An 18,398-nucleotide genomic window follows, 5' to 3' on the forward strand; every position below is an offset into this window, starting at 1 on the left:
GAGACAGGCTGTGCTGCTTCAGGGCGTGCCCGATCACGGAGGTGGATCCCTAGAGTATTCAAGGTAATAGCATGTTGGATGAGTTTTGTGCATACACGTCCATGCTTCAATAGTCAATGCCTCTCTCGGACATTTCTATTCTCTGTGCTTCTTCATGCTTGCTCAATCACGAGGTTCATCCTAGATTCTTCAATGTAATAGCAAGTGTTGGATGATTTTGATCATACGCCATCTCTTCAATAGTCAATGCTCTCTCGAGACATTTGTGCGCTTCTTCATGCTTGCCCAGATCACGGAGGTTGGATCCTAGATTATTCAATGTAGTAGCAAGTGTTGGATGATTTTGATCATACGCCTTCTCTTCAATAGTCAATGCTCTCTCGAGACATTTGTGCGCTTCCTCATGCTTGCACAGATCACGGAGGTTCGATCCTAGATTATTCAATGTAGTAGCAAGTGTTTGATGATTTTGTTCATACGCCATCTCTTCAATAGTCAATGCTCTCTTGAGTCATTTGTGCGCTTCTTCATGCTTGCCCAGATGACGGAGGTTGGATCCTAGATTATTCAATGTACCAGCAAGTGTTGGATGATTTTGATCATACGCCATCTCTTGAATAGTCAATGCTCTCTCGAGACATTTGTGCGCTTCTTCATGCTTGCCCAGATGACGGAGGATCGATCCTAGATTACGCAATGCAGTAGCAAGTGTTGTATGATTTTGTTCATACGCCATCTCTTGAATAGTCAATGCTCTCTTGAGTCATTTGTGCGCTTCTTCATGCTTGCCCAGATGACGGAGGTTGGATCCTAGATTATTCAATGTACCAGCAAGTGTTGGATGATTTTGATCATACGCCATCTCTTGAATAGTCAATGCTCTCTCTCGAGACATTTCTGTGCTTCTTCATGCTTGCCCAGATCACGGAGGTTGGATCCTAGATTATTCAATGTAATAGCAAGTGTTGGATGATTTTGTTCATACGCCATGTCTTCAATAGTCAATGCTCTCTCGAGACATTTCTGTGCTTCTTCATGCTTGCTCAGATCACGGAGGTTCGATCCTAGATTCTTCAATGTAATAGCAAGTGTTGGATGATTTTGATCATACGCCATCTCTTGAATAGTCAATGCTCTCTTGAGACATTTCCGCGCTTCTTCATGCTTGCCCAGATCACGGAGGTTCGATCCTTGATTATTCAATGTATCAGCAAGTGTTGGATGATTTTGATCATACGCCATCTCTTCAATAGTCAATGCTCTCTCGAGACATTTGTGCGCTTCTTCATGCTTGCCCAGATCACGGAGGTTGGATCCTAGATTATTCAATGTACCAGCAAGTGTTGGATGATTTTGATCATACGCCTTCTCTTCAATAGTCAATGCTCTCTCGAGACATTTGTGCGCTTCCTCATGCTTGCACAGATCACGGAGGTTCGATCCTAGATTACTCAATGTAGTAGCAAGTGTTGGATGATTTTGATCATACGCCATCTCTTGAATAGTCAATGCTCTCAAAAGACATTTCTGTGCTTCTTCATACTAGCCCAGATGACGGAGGTTCAATCCTAGATTAATCAATGTAGTAGCAAGTGTTGGATGATTTTGATCATACGCCATCTCTTTAATAGTCAAAGCTCTCTCGAGACATTTCTGTGCTTTTTCATGCTTGCCCAGATGACGGAGGTTCGATCCTAGATTATTCAATGTAAAAGCAAGTGTTGGATGATTTTGATCATACGCCATCTCTTGAATAGTCAATGCTCTCTTGAGACATTTCTGCGCTTCTTCAAGCTTCCCAGATCACGGAGGTTCGATCCTAGATTATTCAATGTAGTAGCAAGTGTTGGATGATTTTGATCATATGCCATCTCTTCAATAATCAATGCTCTCTCGAGACATTTCTGCGCTTCTTTATGCTTGCCCAGATCACGGAGGTTCGATCCTAGATTCTTCAATGTAATAGCAAGTGTTGGATGATTTTGTTCATACGACATCTCTTCAATAGTCAATGTTCTCTCGAGACATTTCTGCGCTTCTTCATGCTTGCCCAGATGACGGAGGTTCGATCCTAGATTACTCAATGTAGTAGCAAGTGTTGGATGATTTTGTTCATACGCCATCTCTTCAATAGTCAATGCTCTCTCGAGACATTTATGGGCTTCATCATGCTTGCACAGATCACGGAGGTTCGATCCTAGATTCTTCAATGTAATAGCAAGTGTTGGATGATTCTGTTCATACGCCATCTCTTGAATAGTCAATGCTCTCTTGAGACATTTCCGCGCTTCTTCATGCTTGCCCAGATCACGGAGGTTCGATCCTTGATTATTCAATGTATCAGCAAGTGTTGGATGATTTTGATCATACGCCATCTCTTCAATAGTCAATGCTCTCTCGAGACATTTGTGCGCTTCTTCATGCTTGCCCAGATCACGGAGGTTGGATCCTAGATTATTCAATGTAGTAGCAAGTGTTGGATGATTTTGATCATACGCCTTCTCTTCAATAGTCAATGCTCTCTCGAGACATTTGTGCGCTTCCTCATGCTTGCACAGATCACGGAGGTTCGATCCTAGATTACTCAATGTAGTAGCAAGTGTTGGATGATTTTGATCATACGCCATCTCTTGAATAGTCAATGCTCTCAAAAGACATTTCTGTGCTTCTTCATACTAGCCCAGATGACGGAGGTTCAATCCTAGATTAATCAATGTAGTAGCAAGTGTTGGATGATTTTGATCATACGACATCTCTTAAATAGTCAAAGCTCTCTCGAGACATTTCTGTGCTTCTTCATGCTTGCCCAGATGACGGAGGTTCGATCTTAGATTCTTCAATGTAAAAGCAAGTGTTGGATGATTTTGATCATACGCCATCTCTTGAATAGTCAATGCTCTCTTGAGACATTTCTGCGCTTCTTCAAGCTTCCCAGATCACGGAGGTTCGATCCTAGATTATTCAATGTAGTAGCAAGTGTTGGATGATTTTGATCATACGCCATCTCTTCAATAATCAATGCTCTCTCGAGACATTTCTGCGCTTCTTTATGCTTGCCCAGATCACGGAGGTTCGATCCTAGATTCTTCAATGTAATAGCAAGTGTTGGATGATTTTGTTCATACGTCATCTCTTCAATAGTCAATGTTCTCTCGAGACATTTCTGCGCTTCTTCATGCTTGCCCAGATGACGGAGGTTCGATCCTAGATTACTCAATGTAGTAGCAAGTGTTGGATGATTTTGTTCATACGCCATCTCTTGAATAGTCAATGCTCTCTTGAGTCATTTGTGCGCTTCTTCATGCTTGCCCAGATCACGGAGGTTCGATCCTAGATTATTCAATGTAGTAGCAAGTGTTGGATGATTCTGTTCATACGCCATCTCTTCAATAGTCAATGCTCTCTCGAGACATTTCTGTGCTTCTTCATGCTTGCTCAGATAACGGAGGTTCGATCCTGCATTCTTCAATGTAGCAGCAAGTGTTAAATGATTTTGATCATACGCCATCTCTTTAATAGTCAATGCTCTCTCGAGACATTTCTGCGCTTCTTCATCCTTGCCCAGATCACGGAGGTTCGATCCTAGATTCTTCAATGTAATAGCAAGTGTTGGATGATTTTGATCATACGCCATCTCTTCAATAGTCAATTCTCTCTCGAGACATTTCTGCGCTTCTTCATGCTTTCCCAGCTGACGGAGGTTTGATCCTAGATTATTCAATGTAGCAGCAAGTGTTGAATGATTTTGATCTTACGCCATCTCTTCAATAGTCAATGCTCTCTCGAGACATTTCTGTGCTTCTTCATGCCTGCTCAGATCACGGAGGTTTGATCCTAGATTCTTCAATGTAATAACAAGTGTTGGATGATTTTGATCATACGCCATCTCTGCAATAGTCAATGCTCTCTCGAGCCATTTCTGCGCTTCTTCATGCTTTCCCAGATGACGGAGGTTCGATCCTAGATTATTCAATATAGCAGCAAGTGTTGAATGATTTTGATCATACGCTATCTCTTCAATAGTCAATGCTCTCTCGAGACATTTCGGCGCTTCTTCATGCTTGCCCAGATGACGGAGGATCGATCCTAGATTACTCAATGTAGTAGCAAGTGTTGTATGATTTTGTTCATACGCCATCTCTTGAATAGTCAATGCTCTCTTGAGTCATTTGTGCGCTTCTTCATGCTTGCCCAGATGACGGAGGTTCGATCCTAGATTATTCAATGTAGTAGCAAGTGTTGGATGATTTTGATCATACACCATCTCTTTAATAGTCAAAGCTCTCTCGAGACATTTCTGTGCTTTTTCATGCTTGCCCAGATGACGGAGGTTCGATCTTAGATTCTTCAATGTAAAAGCAAGTGTTGGATGATTTTGATCATACGCCATCTCTTGAATAGTCAATGCTCTCTTGAGACATTTCTGCGCTTCTTCAAGCTTCCCAGATCACGGAGGTTCGATCCTAGATTATTCAATGTAGTAGCAAGTGTTGGATGATTTTGATCATACGCCATCTCTTCAATAATCAATGCTCTCTCGAGACATTTCTGCGCTTCTTTATGCTTGCACAGATCACGGAGGTTCGATCCTAGATTCTTCAATGTAATAGCAAGTGTTGGATGATTTTGTTCATACGTCATCTCTTCAATAGTCAATGCTCTCTCGAGACATTTCTGCGCTTCTTCATGCTTGCCCAGATGACGGAGGTTCGATCCTAGATTACTCAATGTAGTAGCAAGTGTTGGATGATTTTGTTCATACGCCATCTCTTGAATAGTCAATGCTCTCTCGAGACATTTCTGTGCTTCTTCATGCCTGCTCAGATCACGGAGGTTTGATCCTAGATTATTCAATGTAGTAGCAAGTGTTGGATGATTTTGATCATACGCCATCTCTTCAATAGTCAATGCTCTCTCGAGCCATTTCTGCGCTTCTTCATGCTTTCCCAGATGACGGAGGTTCGATCCTAGATTATTCAATATAGCAGCAAGTGTTGAATGATTTTGATCATACGCTATCTCTTCAATAGTCAATGCTCTCTCGAGACATTTCTGCGCTTCTTCATGCTTGCCCAGATGACGGAGGATCGATCCTAGATTACTCAATGTAGTAGCAAGTGTTGTATGATTTTGTTCATACGCCATCTCTTGAATAGTCAATGCTCTCTTGAGTCATTTGTGCGCTTCTTCATGCTTGCCCAGATGACGGAGGTTCGATCCTAGATTATTCAATGTAGTAGCAAGTGTTGGATGATTTTGATCATACGCCATCTCTTTAATAGTCAAAGCTCTCTCGAGACATTTCTGTGCTTTTTCATGCTTGCCCAGATGACGGAGGTTCGATCTTAGATTCTTCAATGTAAAAGCAAGTGTTGGATGATTTTGATCATACGCCATCTCTTGAATAGTCAATGCTCTCTTGAGACATTTCTGCGCTTCTTCAAGCTTCCCAGATCACGGAGGTTCGATCCTAGATTATTCAATGTAGTAGCAAGTGTTGGATGATTTTGATCATACGCCATCTCTTCAATAATCAATGCTCTCTCGAGACATTTCTGCGCTTCTTTATGCTTGCACAGATCACGGAGGTTCGATCCTAGATTCTTCAATGTAATAGCAAGTGTTGGATGATTTTGTTCATACGTCATCTCTTCAATAGTCAATGTTCTCTCGAGACATTTCTGCGCTTCTTCATGCTTGCCCAGATGACGGAGGTTCGATCCTAGATTACTCAATGTAGTAGCAAGTGTTGGATGATTTTGTTCATACGCCATCTCTTGAATAGTCAATGCTCTCTTGAGTCATTTGTGCGCTTCTTCATGCTTGCCCAGATCACGGAGGTTCGATCCTAGATTATTCAATGTAGTAGCAAGTGTTGGATGATTCTGTTCATACGCCATCTCTTCAATAGTCAATGCTCTCTCGAGACATTTCTGTGCTTCTTCATGCTTGCTCAGATAACGGAGGTTCGATCCAGCATTCTTCAATGTAGCAGCAAGTGTTAAATGATTTTGATCATACGCCATCTCTTGAATAGTCAATGCTCTCTCGAGACATTTCTGCGCTTCTTCATCCTTACCCAGATCACGGAGGTTCGATCCTAGATTCTTCAATGTAATAGCAAGTGTTGGATGATTTTGATCATACGCCATCTCTTCAATAGTCAATACTCTCTCGAGACATTTCTGCGCTTCTTCATGCTTTCCCAGCTGACGGAGGTTTGATCCTAGATTATTCAATGTAGCAGCAAGTGTTGAATGATTTTGATCATACGCCATCTCTTCAATAGTCAATGCTCTCTCGAGACATTTCTGTGCTTCTTCATGCCTGCTCAGATCACGGAGGTTTGATCCTAGATTCTTCAATGTAATAACAAGTGTTGGATGATTTTGATCATACGCCATCTCTTCAATAGTCAATGCTCTCTCGAGCCATTTCTGCGCTTCTTCATGCTTTCCCAGATGACGGAGGTTCGATCCTAGATTATTCAATATAGCAGCAAGTGTTGAATGATTTTGATCATACGCTATCTCTTCAATAGTCAATGCTCTCTCGAGACATTTCTGCGCTTCTTCATGCTTGCCCAGATGACGGAGGATCGATCCTAGATTACTCATTGTAGTAGCAAGTGTTGTATGATTTTGTTCATACGCCATCTCTTGAATAGTCAATGCTCTCTTGAGTCATTTGTGCGCTTCTTCATGCTTGCCCAGATGACGGAGGTTCGATCCTAGATTATTCAATGTACCAGCAAGTGTTGGATGATTTTGATCATACGCCGTCTCTTGAATAGTCAATGCTCTCTCGAGACATTTCTGTGCTTCTTCATGCTTGCCCAGATCACGGAGGTTCGATCCTAGATTATTCAATGTACCAGCAAGTGTTGGATGATTGTGATCATACGCAATCTCTTGAATAGTCAATGCTCTCTCGAGACATTTCTGCGCTTCTTCTTGCTTGCCCAGATGACGGAGGATCGATCCTAGATTATTCAATGTAGTAGTAAGTGTTGGATGATTCCGTTCATACCCCATCTATTCAATAGTCAATGCTCTCTCGAGACATTTCTGTGCTTCTTCATGCTTGCTCAGATCACGGAGGTTCGATCCTAGATTCTTCAATGTAATAGCAAGTGTTGGATGATTTTGATCATACGCCATCTCTTGAATAGTCAATGCTCTCTCGAGACATTTCTGCGCTTCTTCATACTTGCCCAGATTAAAAAGAATCGATCCTAGATTACTCGATGTAGTAGAGAGTGTTGGATGATTTTGATCATACGCTATGTCTTGAATAGTCAATGATCTCTAGTGACATTTCTGCGCTTCTTCATACTTGCCCAGATCACGGAGGTCCGATCCTACATTACTTAATGTAATAGCAAGTGTTGGATGATTTTAAACATACGCCATCTCTTGAATAGTCAATGCTCTCTCGAGATATTTCTGCGATTCTTCATACTTGCCCAGATGACGGAGAATCGTTCCTAGATTACTCAATGTAGTAGCAAGTGTTGGCTGATTTTGATCATACGCCATCTCTTGAATAATCAATGCTCTCAAATGACATTTCTGCGCTTTTTCATACTTGCCCAGAAAACAGAGGTTTCAATCCTAGATTACTCAATGTAGTAGCAAGTGTTGGATGATTTTGATCATACGCCATCTCTTTAATAGTCAAAGCTCTCTCGAGATATTTCTGCGATTCTTCGTACTTGCCCAGATGACGGAGAATCGATCCTAGATTACTCAGTGTAGTAGCAAGTGTTGGATGATTTTGATCATACGCCATCTCTTGAATAGTCAATGCTCTCTCGAGACACTTCTGCGCTTCTTCATACTTGCCCAGATCACGAAAGCTCAATCCTAGATTATTCAATGTAGCAGCAAGTGTTGGATGATTTTGATCATATTCCATCTCTTCAATAGTCAATGCTCTCTCGAGACATTTCTGCGCTTCTTCTTGCTTGCCCAGATGACGGAGGATCGATCCTAGATTATTCAATGTAGTAGTAAGTGTTGGATGATTCTGTTCATACGCCATCTCTTCAATAGTCAATGCTCTCTCGAGACATTTCTGTGCTTCTTCATGCTTGCTCAGATCACGGAGGTTCAATCCTAGATTCTTCAATGTAATAGCAAGTGTTGGATGATTTTGATCATACGCCATCTCTTGAATAGTCAATGCTCTCTCGAGACATTTCTGCGGTTCTTCTTGCTTGCGCAGATGACGGAGGTTCGATCCTAGATTATTCAATGTAGTAGTAAGTGTTGGATGATTCTGTTCATACGCCATCTCTTCAATAGTCAATGCTCTCTCGAGACATTTCTGTGCTTCTTCATGCTTGCTCAGATCACGGAGGTTTGATCCTAGATTCTTCAATGTAATAGCAAGTGTTGGATGATTTTGATCATACGCCATCTCTTGAATAGTCAATGCTCTCTCGAGACATTTTTGTGATTCTTCATGCTTGCCCTGATCACGGAGGTTCAATCCTAGTTTACTCAATGTAATAGCAAGTGTTGGATGATTTTGTTCATACGTCATCTCTTCAATAGTCAATGTTCTCTGGAGACATTTCTGCGCTTCTTCATGCTTGCCCAGATGACGGAGGTTCGATCCTAGATTATTCAATGTACAGCAAGTGTTGGATGATTCTGTTCATACGCCATCTCTTCAATAGTCAATGCTCTCTCGAGACATTTCTGTGCTTCTTCATGCTTCCTCAGATCACGGAGGTTCAATCCTAGATTACTCAATGTAATAGCAAGTGTTGGATGATTTTGTTCGTATGTCATCTCTTCAATAGTCAAATTTCTCTCGATACATTTCTGCGCTTCTTCATGCTAGCCCAGATGACGGAGGTTCGATCCTAGATTACTCAATGTAGTAGCAAGTGTTGGATGATTTTGTTCATACGCCATCTCTTCAATAGTCAATGCTCTCTCGAGACATGTCTGTGCTTCTTCATGCTTGCCCAGATCACGGAGGTTCGATCCTAGATTATTAAATTTAATAGGAAGTGTTGGATGATTTTGATCATACGCCATCTCTTGAATAGTCAATGCTCTCTCGAGACATTTCTGCGCTTCTTCATGCTTGCCCAGATCACGGAGGTTCGATCCTTGATTTTTCAATGTAGCACCAAGTGTTGGATGATTTTGATCATACGCCATCTCTTCAATAGTCGATGCTCTCTCGAGACAATTGTGCGCTTCTTCATGCTTGCCCAGATCACGGAGGTTCACTCCTAGATTATTCAATGTAGTAGCAAGTGTTGGATGATTTTGATCATACGCCATCTCTTGAATAGTCAATGCTCTCTCGAGACATTTCTGCGCTTCTTCTTGCTTGCCCAGATGACGGAGGTTCGATCCTAGATTATTCAATGTAGCAGCAAGTGTTGGATGATTTTGTTCATACGCCATCTCTTGAATAGTCAATGCTCTCTCGAGACATTTGTGCGCTTCTTCATGCTTGCCCAGATCACGGAGGTTCGATCCTAGATTATTCAATGTAGTAGCAAGTGTTGGATGATTTTGATCATACGCCATCTCTTGAATAGTCAATACTCTCTCGAGACATTTGTGCGCTTCTTCATGCTTGCCCGGATCACGGAGGTTCGATCCTAGATTATTCAATGTAGCAGCAAGTGTTGGATGATTTTGATCATACGCCATCTCTTGAATAGTCAATACTCTCTCTCGAGACATTTGTGCGCTTCTTCATGCTTGCCCAGATCACGGAGGTTCGATCCTAGATTATTCAATGAAGCAGCAAGTGTTGGATGATTTTGATCATACGCCATCTCTTGAATAGTCAATGCTCTCTTGAGACATTTCTGCGCTTCTTCATGCTTGCCCAGATCACGGAGGTTCGATCCTAGATTATTCAATGTACCAGCAAGTGTTGGATGATTTTGATCATACGCCAACTTTTGAATAGTCAATGCTCTCTCTCGAGACATTTCTGTGCTTCTTCATGCTTGCCCAGATCATGGATGTTCGATCCTAGATTCTTCAATGTAATAGCAAGTGTTGGATGATTTTGATCATATTCCATCTCTTCAATAGTCAATGCTCTCTCGAGACATTTGGGCGCTTCTTCATGCTTGCCCACATCATTGAGGTTCGATCCTAGATTATTCAATGTAATAGCAAGTGTTGGATGATTTTGATCATACGCCATCTCTTTAATAGTCAATGCTTTCTCGAGACATTTCTTTGCTTCTTCATGCTTGCCCAGATGACGGAGGTTCGATCCTATATTACTCAATGTAGTAGCAAGTGTTGGATGATTTTGATCATACGCCATCTCTTTAATAGTCATTGCTCTCTCGAGACATTTGTGCGCTTCTTCATGCTTGCCCAGTTGACGGAGGTTCGTTCCTAGATTGCTCAATGTAGTAGCAAGTGTTGGATGATTACCATGATATAATTCCTTTATCATTAGTACTGCTTCAAAAAATGTTTTCGCAGCTTCGTGCATAGCGTGGGTTTGGCAGACGTTTCACGCGGCATTGAAGCAACGGACGTAGTCGTAGTATTCTTGTTCAAAATTCGTTTTCTGCTTTTTTGGCGATAAAGATTCCGTTGTAAAATTGGTTAAATGCTTTGAGAGGTGCATAAAATGCACTGCTACAAATTTTGTTGTTGTAATGTGATTGACGTTGTCCACATCAAAGGCGTTTAAAAGTGCTGAAAAGGCATTAATTACGTTTACCAAGAAATGAAAATCTTCTTTTTTGCTCTTATGTAGAACAATATCTTGTAGACAGCTATGTACAACTTGATGTATACCAAACTCTTTTGACTGGTTTTCGGAAACATTAAGAATAAGTGAAGATGAAAAGACAGTGGCGGCCACGAGATCTTCGTCTTGATCTGTCATGCACCGTGTTACATATTGTACGACATATTCCAAGGGTATCCGCTCAGGGCCCAACGCAGACAAGAACTGAAAAACATGCATCATAACCATGTCTCCATCCATTTCTTTTTCTAAGGCCAACTTGACTGCTGCAGTCATCGATTGCGAGTACGTTACGCTAATTGTTTTATATTCCCCTTCAGTCGCTTCTCGCTTGCCTTGTTGAATCTTCTGTAAATATTCTTCCCATGACATTGACGTTACATCACTTACACGCTTCATGTAAGTTGCTGCACACGCTAGTGCTAGTGGCTGGAAATCTAGAGCTTTCGCAATTTGTAAAATGCATTCTTTATTTGAAGCAACGCCCGATATTTCAGAAAGTGTTTTTACCGCTTCATCAGGTTTCATACCGCGACTAAGGGATAAATGGTAAGTGTGCGAATTATTGGCACCAATGGATCGACTGTCTTGTGTGGTAAAAAGTATCTGACCATTGCCCTCCGTCTTCTCTCCCGCTTGTGGCAAGAATCTGAAGACTGATTTAACGTCTGTGACGTTATCCACAATCAAGAGCCATGAAGAATACTTTCGCAGTTTGGGAGCTACAAGAGTTTTAAGATGAATAAGTTTGTCTTCCGGAGAAAGATCTTTTGATGTTCCAATGCTCGTAGTATAGATTTCTCATCACAGTTTAAAGTAATTGCAAATTCAATATATGATTGTATTAATGTGTCTGTACTGGATGCATTTAGGGCGAACACAAACTTTACTTGATCTGTCGCGTTATCAGGAACATCATCGAAAACCCTCTCACCTATCTGCCTTGCTATTTCACTTTTGCCACAGCCAGGATTCCCAGACAGATAAACAACAGTTATTTCATTTCTTTTTGTGCTTCTCAACTTTTTCATCTTTTGTATTATCTCATTCATTTCGCTTGAACGATCGATAACTTCGTGGGATGGTTTGGGTGGCAAAACACAAAACGATCGTGGTTCCTCGTTACGTATTTTCTCCTTTTCTAACTGTTGCTGAGTGAGACGTAGTTCCTTTGTAGGAAATGTTTTCTGGTTTTTGATTGCCTCTATACCAGCAGTGTCTAGTTTTAGGGCGATAAAATCATCTATTACCGTTTGGATAGAGGTTTGAAAATCCCTTTCTTTTAACTTTCCATCAGACACATGAGCAAAGACTTTATTACGGAACTGACGTAAATCATCCACGCATTTCTTAACAACGGGATCGAGACCCTTGCCAATACTATCTGAATAAAGAATGGCAACAAAAAGACTGGTACAGTCCCATTCAAGTCTATTGCCATTTCTCAAAATTAAAATTTCTCGTGAATTTCTCTTACGACTTTTAGAAGATTCCATGCTGTATAAATCAATGCCATTCGTAGCCGTATCTTGCCACTGGCCGTGTGTCGCCTGGTAATGAGTGTCCCATAATTGTTTGAAGACTACTCGTAGTCCGTCAGCAATGATTCGAGTGGTGACGTTGCAAACCCTGAAGTAGTTAAGTTCTTCTGTGGAATATTCTTGTGCTGCGGCCATCTGCAATAACAATACAATCCCAGTCAACAAATAATTAAGTACGACTCAACCAAGGACAATACGAATTTCTTTTAAAAATCACTACTTTGTATTTTCTTCGTAAATATTATAACTGTATACATACATTAAAAACATCAAACAGCTGCATCGCTTACGTTTGGACAAATTGAAAACCATCGAAAATTAACCAATGTCGAAAATGGTTCTATGGTCGAACATTTTTAAGTCTGAAAGCTATTTATTGACAGTATTTAACTTGCTTCATCTTTACCACTACTTGTCTAACTAAAAATAGTCTAAAATAACTTTTTCCATCCCTTTCAGTTCAACCTCCTTTTGACCTGAAAGAGCACTCAAACCCAGTAGCTCGTTATGAAGAATGAACTATTAATTCATTGCTATTTCGAAAATAAGAGACTTTACTTGTCCAGTAGGTCATAGTCATAGTGTGTCCACCTCTACAACTGTTACACACAACAGTAGTGTTGTACCATGTGTCCACCTGTACAACTGTTACACACAACAGTGGTGTTGTGCCATGTGTCCACCTCTACAACTGTTACACACAACAGTGGTGTTGTACCATGTGTCCACCTGTAAAACTGTTACACACAACAGTGGTGTTGTACCATGTGTCCACCTGTACAACTGTTACACACAACAGTGGTGTCGTACCATGTGTCCACCTGTACAACTGTTACACACAACAGTGGTGTTGTAACATGTGTCCACCTGTACAACTGTTACACACAACAGTAGTGTTGTACCATGTGTCCACCTGTACAACTGTTACACACAACAGTGGTGTTGTACCATGTGTCTACCTGTACAACTGTTACACACAACAGTGGTGTTGTAACATGTGTCCACCTGTACAATTGGGTACACACAAAATGTGAAGTATTTGAAAAAGTTTCATAGAGTACAAACACTATAAGTGTGTAACATAAATACCACTTAATACTTCTAAATTATGCTAATCCTATTGTTTTCTATTGTTTAATTAGCACTATTTACTACTAAAAAGTGTACTCTAGTGTCACCCTTTGCTTTCTGATCTGCTCATTATGATGCATTCACTTTGCATTAAAAATAATTCTGGAATATTCTGCCAAAACTCCCGCGGTATGACCCCAAGGCGTCAAAAACAAAAACTAAACAAAAACAAAAAAAAAACAACAAAAAATCGAAAATAAATGTACAATGCAAAAAAAAAAATTAGACTCTCTACTTTTTGTATAAAAAAATAATTTTAATTTAGATCCATTTGTCCAAAATCTTAATAATCTATTACAATGTTTTGTCTCTGACGTGATGCATGACAGGTATTTAGATTGGCAAAGCGTTTTTTTTAAAGCATACTTTGGTTAATAAAATTACTCTGAAATAGTGAAGTTATTTTAAACTTTTTCCACAGATTCCCCAATATGAACTGCATTCGATAATCAAAAATACAAGAATGAAATATGTTATAATTTATCAGTTACCATAAGGCTTCCAGTGCAAGCTATGGAGAATGCATGGCTGATTAGACTGTAAACTTTTATACAAAAGAGCTGTTACGGTGTGTGATTACGTTGACCTTTTCAAATTATGACAGGTTAACAATCCACCAAGATATTATTAGAACTAACGTAAGATCATTACTATTTGACTAAGCTCAGTTAAATATGAAGATCAATGCCGACTAGCACTATTATAGTGTATACACTTATTTCATTATAAAGTTAACCACTTGAAAAGCTACAAAACTGAGACCGTCAAGGATTATGGGTAGATACATTTTACATGTTCCAACCACTTGATAACTGTTGATGGACTTGAGATCAATAACAAGTTCACCTCCTCTGAGCATCCTCAACTGCTGTAGTTTGTGTAAAAAGCTTCACTTGTTGGATATAAAACATTTCCCCATGATTCTGAGTGATCACAGCTTTCTAGGTTTTTGGTGACTAACTTTATTGAAATAAGTGTATGGTGTATAAAACAATGAATAAAGATGAAGAACACCAGATTGCTAAATAGAATATATTACTATTATTATTATCTATTTATTATCATTCCCGTACGTTATGCTAGCCCAAGCGTGACAAAACTTCAAGTTGCATTTTTTCATGATCAAGCAGTACTTTTTATACATCAAGTTGATTTTCATTACACCAAGACCCTTGTGTTCTATGTCTAGTCATTTGTTTCGCTTGTCTAGTCATTTGTTTTTGATATCAAGCGCGATGTTTAAGTTGACAAAAGCAGCCATCGCAATCAAAAGTCATTTAGGTCTTTGCGATTTCCATACAAAAGGGAACGCTAGAAGCACTCAGGAGAAGATTGATTTCGATCAGCTTGCGATCGATGAACGCGCTAGGTCTGGAAGCTAGTTGCAGGGCGGGAGGAGGGAGGGCGTTGAAACGGGCATGGGCACTACTCTGCCTGTCAACAATGGCGGACCGTTTGTGGAGGACGTTGCTGTTCGGCTGACAAGAAGATCTTTCAAAGGTAAATTCAGGCTTGTTTATCTTTGTTTTTAGCCAATAAAACAATTTTTAGACATGATAAGAGTCAAATGTAGACTAGCGAATCGATAGCAAAGTTGACATACCTTGAACAAAAATGGAACGAAATGATCGGAAATTGTGACATTTCTCCAGACAAATATACACACACTGTTCTTCAGCACATTCTTTTTCACTTTTGGACCGTTAAAGGTAAAACATCTAACAATCCTCAGGTCAATTTTGATCTTGTCTACATCATATAGAAGGTGTACATACTAATAAATTCCCTAGCGCTTCGCTAGTCTACATTTGAGATGTCAAAAAACCAATCTTGCTCACATTTGCTCAGTCTGATTTTTTTCACATAAGTAGAACACTATATAAACATTTCAAAAAAATATAAACTAGGTTTTGGAAAACATTGTAATAAAACCAAAAATGCCCTGCGCCCGCATTTGCTATATAAAATCTAGCGTAAACACCATGAAAAATGGTTCTTTGAGTACAAAAACTAGCGAATTCTTCGTAATGAAAACTCTTATCATGTTTTGGGTGTTCTCTAACACCGAAAAAATGGTTTTATTGGCTAAAAACAAAGATAAACAAGCCTAAATTTACCTTTGAAAGATCTTCTTGTCAGCCGAACTTCCTCCACAAACGGTCCGCCATTGTTGACAGGCAGAGTAGTGCTCATGCACGTTTCAACGCCCTCCCTCCTCCAACACCGCGGTCAAACGTCTGCGCATGCGTGAAGGTCTAAAATGAAAATGGCGGATAATCTCACTTAAGAAACGGGTCCATATCATGTTCTTTATCATGATATGTGCGGAAAAAGGAACAGTCAGTTAGTCAGCATCGTTAAAAATCATATCTAGCGACCTTTATTAGCGATACACATGAGACTGATACAAATTCAAGGTCATAAATAAATGCAAACTAGCAGTGGATAAATTAAACCATATCTTAGTGAAATGATACGAAAGAGTTCGTGCTTTCATGATGTAAATTAATACATAAATAATTTTATAATCTCTTTATACCTTTTGTGCAAGATACTACTGAATAAGTACATCGTTTCGAATACATCTGACAAACACGAGTGTGGGCATGATATATCTCTGAGTTGAACGGTAAGTAGATGTTAGTCAGCTAAGTATCTCAAACATTTATCACAGGCTGTTTGCTCTTATTTTTGAATGTTTGAAAAATGATTCAGTGCATTATTTTAATTATAAATCAAAATTCAATAACCTAAAAAAATTATAATTTCCGTGGATCAAATATTTATCGAAGTATCTAGATACCAGGCACCCGGGAACCAATACCCGGGAGTTTTTGATTTTTGAAGAAAAAAAATCAAATAAACAGATCGGTAAGAGCATGATACCAAATGCACTCATTTCTTGACCCTCTTGTATCACACTCTCAATATTCATTCTCTATTCCCATAACAGTGATAAATGCATTCAGGACCTACCACTCTCTTGTACTCCATCGCCAGCTATATTCCAATCCCATACATTGGTTGCGGAATATCGCCCGTAAGAGCATGATACCAAATGCACTCATTTCTTGACCCTCTTGTATCACGCTCTTAAGATTCACTTTTCCATTCCCATAACGGTACTGAATGCATGCAGGACCTACCACTCTCTTGTACTCGATCGCCAGCTATATTCTAATCCCATGCGTTGGTTGAATATCGTCCGTAAGAGCATGACACCAAATGCACTCATTTCTTGACCCTCTTGTATCACACTCTCAAGATTCATTCCCCATTCCCAGATAACGGTAATGAATGCAATCATGAGCGGGCTCAAAATCTACCACTCTCTTGTACTCGATCGCCAGCTATATTCCAATCCCATACATTGGTTGCGGAATATCGCCCGTAAGAGCATGATACCAAATGCACTCATTTCTTGACCCTCTTGTATCACACTCAGCTACACTCTCAAGATTCATTCCCCCTTCCCATAACAGTAATGAATGCATTCATGACCAACCTCTCTCTTGTACTCGATCGTCGGCTGTATTCCAATCCTACGAGCGCGGCTACCTCTGGAAGTGGTGGTAGGGAGCGCAAGTTTGGAAAATATAAGAGACTAGGAGAAAAAGTGGGAGAAGGATTGGATCGGAAAATATGAGATACTAGTACCTCACCCATATGTCATATATATCACATGTGAGTAGCGTCTATTCGATTATTAGTCTTGCCCATTATTCTAAATTCCAGTACATTACAATTAAATCTATAAGTTAGTTTATAGATACACTTGATTGCAGAAACGTTGAAGTATACATTTATACAAATATCTAATGAGATGCATAATGCAAAATAACCATTTTCAACGCTTAAAACCAACTGATTTATAATCATTAGACATGAAAAAATATTTTGACAGTCATTGAATAAAACAAACAATAAATAAAGCGATTTTTCTGTTTTGCATATCATTAAATATACTGACTAAATTAGATATTTGAATAAATGTATACTGCAACGTTTCTGTAATCGAGTGTAAATTTGTATCTCCGCACGCCCTTGTAATATCCTCTATTTACATGACAATCTTCTTAGACTACATTCACGAATCCTTAGCCGGTAGAGCAGAGCATTGGTTGTGCTGTTTTTGCTTACAACGTCAGGACAACGTCAGAGACTTTTATGCATAGAATAACTTCAAAACGCTTTACATGATAGACTCTAGCTTACCACAGAATCAAGCATGTGTGTTTAAAGGCCACCTTATAATAATAGCTCTTTATTAATTAAGAAGACGAACGTCCTTAATGGCAAATTGACTAACTAAACTAATTATATATGTAAAAATTATGATAAAATATAATTAATGATAGAGTGCTCACACTAAATCCATGAAACAAATACTAATTTTTAGCACTAAATAGAAATATTAAACAATAGAAAACAAAGGATTCTGTATGAAATAGTACTAATTAGTACTATTTAATGTTCACGGTTTTAGTGCATGCACTCTACAGCAAAAATAAATTATTAAATACTTATCTAAAAAGGCATTTATTTAAGAAAACTTTCTTAAAACACTCAGTTTTTGATGGGAGAATAAAACTGTGTACTCTATCTCTTAAAGTGCTTATAAGCCTTTACACAATATTTTCTGAATTGATTCTTTAAATAGTGAATAGTTGATTGTGAAAATAATTCGTCATTTGAATGTTGGGTCTTTGAGATACAAAGGTTAATATTCCCAATATGTTAATGACCATGACGTAACATAAGGGATCATTTAATATACAGCATTGCACTCGTTCTGGAATACAGTATTTTAAAAGCATCACCCTTTTACTTGTGACTCACGTAAAGGTTCTTACAAATTTGTTTTCAAAAAATGTCCAGCATTCAATGCTAAAAGTTGCCACAAAATAACTCAAATCCCTTATGTTACGTCATAGCCATTAACATATTGGAAATATAAACCTTCGTATCTCAAAG

General features: G+C 39.4%; 1 protein-coding gene and 1 pseudogene across 1 annotated transcript in view; both read right to left on the reverse strand.

Moving 5' to 3' along the window:
* Nucleotides 1–15,645, reverse strand: part of LOC116288186 (uncharacterized) — a 74,353-nt gene extending 58,708 nt beyond the window's left edge. The window contains exon 1 of the mRNA XM_089027207.1: nucleotides 15,542–15,645. The gene's annotated coding sequence lies outside the window, so the exon portion shown is untranslated. The remainder of the gene's footprint in view (nucleotides 1–15,541) is intronic.
* Nucleotides 7,582–12,428, reverse strand: LOC148912563 (uncharacterized; annotated as a pseudogene).
* Nucleotides 15,646–18,398: the final 2,753 nt, after the last annotated feature.

Source organism: Actinia tenebrosa, unplaced genomic scaffold, assembly GCF_029948245.1.
Source record: "Actinia tenebrosa isolate PJP-AT-01 unplaced genomic scaffold, QUT_ActTen_1.0 PGA_scaffold11__36_contigs__length_13525064, whole genome shotgun sequence".
Classification (NCBI taxonomy): domain Eukaryota; kingdom Metazoa; phylum Cnidaria; class Anthozoa; order Actiniaria; family Actiniidae; genus Actinia; species Actinia tenebrosa.